The sequence below is a fragment of the Haemaphysalis longicornis genome, unplaced genomic scaffold (assembly GCF_048455015.1).
Source record: "Haemaphysalis longicornis isolate Haplotype H1 unplaced genomic scaffold, Haemaphysalis longicornis Haplotype H1 scaffold_59, whole genome shotgun sequence".
NCBI classification, from domain to species: domain Eukaryota; kingdom Metazoa; phylum Arthropoda; class Arachnida; order Ixodida; family Ixodidae; genus Haemaphysalis; species Haemaphysalis longicornis.
Window position 1 is genome coordinate 165,928 of NW_027526403.1, and position 4,344 is coordinate 170,271.

Here is a 4,344-nt window from a genome sequence, read left to right on the forward strand (position 1 = left end):
ATGCGCAAGGAGCATTGAATTGGATTGCATTGGAGTAAATTGAATTGTATTGGATGGGATTGGAAATTGCTTTAGGAGGGCTAAGCGCTCTCACGTGTGATTTACGCTAAGAACCATCCCCAGTGCTTCGCCCACTCGTCATGATTCACTTCGTGGAGATGCCTGAATTTTTTTTATGTGTCGTTTTGCATTCCTAGTAAATTGCGTTCGGTTTGGATTTGCAACGCATTGTGATCACTTCGGGCTAACTACTTCAGCGAGGAGTGATGAAAACCAGGGGACCTGTTTGAATTAACTGTTCTGAATATCGACGCGTCCGAATTATCGGGAGTTGTCTTCCATTGAAATATACAGTGCTGTTCCGTGGCCACGGCGGTTGTTAGAATTAACTGTACATTAGAAATAGGCTAGTTTGAATGAACGAGCTTTTACTGCACCACTTAAGCTAGAACTTGGCCCCCTACGCCAGAGCAGGACTATTCCTGAAAATCAGCTTGCAAAGGCATGAAAGGTGGTGATAGTGCCGTGAAAAAAGTGCGGTGGTGAGCGTCGTCGGCGCGCCTACTTAAAGCAGTTACCGAGTAACTGCGGCGATGCTAAGCGTTTTCTGCGCGATCTAGCCTCGGACGGACTTCGCCGCAGCAGCCCGCATGCACGAAAGTCTAATGGGCGCTATAGTCATGAGTCGGAATCTTCAATTACCGTGGTGAGCGAGCGTGTTGTGTTTTGGACCCCCCTATCTGGCCTTCAAACGGTGGTGGCCACCATTCTAAAACTAACGTGCCGATGCAAGCACGGACGACCCGACGAGACCGGCTTCCCGACAGTGCGAGCGGGCCGACCGGCCCAGCGGCCCCGACTGGCGCAGAGAGTAGTAAACGGAGCACGCGCGTCGGCTGCTAAAACAGACGTGACGTACCGCCGAGAAGAAGCAATGGCGGTGGGTATCCCGGAGAAAAAAGGGTCTTGTTTTGTTTCTCTAGGTGGTCTTCCGCCGGGTCGCGAACTCGTAGCTTCCACAGTGCTTTGGAGGTGTTAGCCGAGGGTCTAGGCTCCAGGACTTATTGCTTTCCCCTATTATTGAGCAATAACTGCGCAATACTTAACGTGTGCATCTTTTTTTGAAGGATTGCGTTGCTTGGAGAGTATTCCAGCTATTGCGCGCGTAAAATGGCAACCTTCATAACCCGGTTTGGAGACCCTTTAATACTGTTGGTTGCGGTTGTAATACGGTTAGTGTCCTTCATGCTGTTAATGTTGGTTGCATTTCCACACAATGTGACATCGAAACCCAAAGATGCGGGTTCAAACCTGGCTGCGATGGCTGCCTCTCAAATGGAGGCGAAAAAAAGAAAAACGCGCCTGTGTCAAAATATTGACTTGCGTTAAACATCAGCGCGGCGCTCGCTACGGCGCGACTCATAGCTGATGCGTAGCTTGGGCGCGTAAATCCCACAATGAAAGAAAGAAAGAATTAATGAATGAATCAATCAATCGATCAATCAATCAATAACTGCAATTTTACGTTGCGACACATTTCGTGTGTGCGTGTCAGGGCTGACCGAGGGGAACCGTAGCTAGGATGTACCATGGTTTTGTCCAGGCACGCTAGCAAATCGACACAATCTATCGCAGGTGTGTGGGAAAAACGCAGACTTTGAGGGCAATGGCCGGTGTAGCTAATATGTTTGTTTGCTCCATTAATGCTCTACTTTGGACGTTTTCCTCCTTTTAACCAATGTTAAGGCACAGAAGTTGTTTTCTTTATGATAAGCAAACAATGACCAACGTCGTTCTGCGTATCTTTTATGTGGTCTGGGTAACAACAGCGCGATGCCTTGGAGCGCTGTTAATGTTGAGCTGGAGCTCCTCGAAGCAAGGCGTCGTCCAATCGGCCTATCAAGGTACATTTGCAAGCTTGTGAACCTGGTTAGCCGGTATACTGTTTCTATACCCCCGGACTTTCCTGAGCTGGTAGGGTGGCCTCCGTGCGGGAAGAACCATTGGGGAACCTGTGGCTGTGGAGTAATTTATTAAGGACCCCATCGCTGATGAGTTTTGCACAACAGTATGTGTTTATCTCTAAACGGCTCGTGACACCTCTTGGCTATATGCAATTCTCAGCAAAATAAAATATCTTGGATTATTTGGTGCCAATGTACGTTTCAGCCGGCGCCCACGCTTCCGAGAATTTTCTCGCGCCCAGAGGCAAAAACCGAAAGTGGGCACCGGCGGCCTCCGGAGAGGACGACGCGAAGAACCGGACAGAACCGCAACAGCGCCTGCGGCTTGTGTGCAGTAAACCTCCGATAGCTGTGACGCCGAGGCGTCCCGAGCTATTTTTCGAGGCCTGGAGTCCCCGCGGATGTTTATACGGACGTGAAAGTTTTGGACTCGCTCACGTGGTGCATGCCCTTCATCCAGTTGAGTTGCCCTGCGGACGGCACGCTTCGAACGTGTTTTTTTTCCCGAGTGTTCTGTCCGGATTCTATACGTATGCTGTGGTATTTAGGTTTTTCGCAATCAGTAAATTTTTAATTTTCCCCTTTACAAGCCACTCCTATTTCATCTTCAGTATGAGCCACGGCCAAGCTAACGTTCGCGTGCTCGTGCAGCAGTTTCTGCAAAATGCCAAAATCCATATTTGCTTAAAAGGAGCAATTAAGACAAAGCACAAGTTTGGTTCATTCAAAACTGCCTCGTTAGAATAATACTGACACCACTTTTAACGTACATTTTGCCCAAATCAGCAGTATAATTAGGGAAAAAAGGAAAGGCCATGAAACCCACCTGCTCGTTTCCCGCAACAGAACCTATGATCTCATACCAGCCAGCTGTACGATTGGCGGAGGCCGGAATTTTGTCCCTTAACAAAACCAAGTCAGGTTGAAATACGGTATAAACCAAACCAGGGAAAGAAAACGGTTTGCCATTGTGTGGTGGCGCCATCTAGGTTCACTAACGCAGAACAAGGCTTTCCATTCGGCTGAAGAGCGGTCGGTTCTTGTGATGTTATTAAAGACCAAGAAAAGATACGAGTTAGCGGGAAAATCAACTTTAACGTAAAGTGATTAATTTCGCAGTAAATAAAACATCATCTTCATCCGGGCAAGTGCTGGGGACAATATAAAACACGAATTCTTTCGAATAAAACAAAATTGTATTTTGCCTTCATGGCTCCTTTAAGTACTCTTCAGTGCTTGCCAACAAAAACATGCAAACAAACATTTGGCCAAACCTCAAGTTGCATGGTACAGTTTGTATGGAGTCAACATGAATGCACTTAGGAAGGACTTGTCAACAATAGTCTCCGATTCTACGTACATACATGTATTGTGTCTTTTTACGCCTTATAAATTCAGTAAACTGCACATTGGTGTGTTCCAAGTACCGGTTGGTGTTAACAAGGCGGGCAGTTGCACAGGTAGGAATAATTTTTGACTCAATGTGGAAACAGGGAAGGAAACTGCGCGAGATGGGGCCCTTACAAAGGTAACAATATTTGGTTTCTCCATTCCTGTAACCAAAATACAACACGTTTTTCGGCGAAGCCGACGAAAAAGTGATATTGCTGACGAGATATAAATGGGTAAACATGAATGCTTACCAAGAAACCCCTAAATGTCTCTTCGTGTAATTGTTCATACAGTTGTGTCCCGCGTGTTCTTGCCAGCTTCGTAGGAACTACAAGTTTGGGCTGCAGGATTGTTCTGTGTATGTAAACCAGGTGTCAGGACGACTGGAACCAGTAATGCTCTCCGGCCTTCCCCTTGCACCTGGCGATTGACGCATTGGCGCTGTCAAACGACTATACGTCGATTGCCACGAACTGTGCCTAGCAGAGCAGCGTTTCTGTCGCAGAGAGTTTCCCTTTGCAGGCCCCCATTAGGCTCAGAGGTACGTGAAGAACGAGAGGTTTTGGGGTTTTTTCTGCAGGCAAAAAGTATTTGTTTTCACGCAAAATAACAGGGTGGAAATTTTTATGAACTTTGCCTGTAAGGTTGCATTACTTTTTCTAACTCCACCGCTGGCCACTAACTCTATTCAGACGATGCTGGACTGCCCTGGTCGGCTCGAGTTTGCGTCGGCCTCGTACAACAGCATCCGTAGTGATATCATCGACTTGACGGGAAATCGCCGAGACGAAGAAAAGGTGGCCTACAGCATTGCGGTAAGGCGTTTGTGTCACTAATAAAGCCCTAGGATTTATATACGAACAGTCTCGCAAAGTACTTGGATGAAAAATTCAGGAAAGCTTGCACTCACGCGAAAGACTGCTACGGCGAAGGTAGTATTGTGGGAGACATGGTTAAGATTCAGTATCATTGTTTATTTGCATAGTTG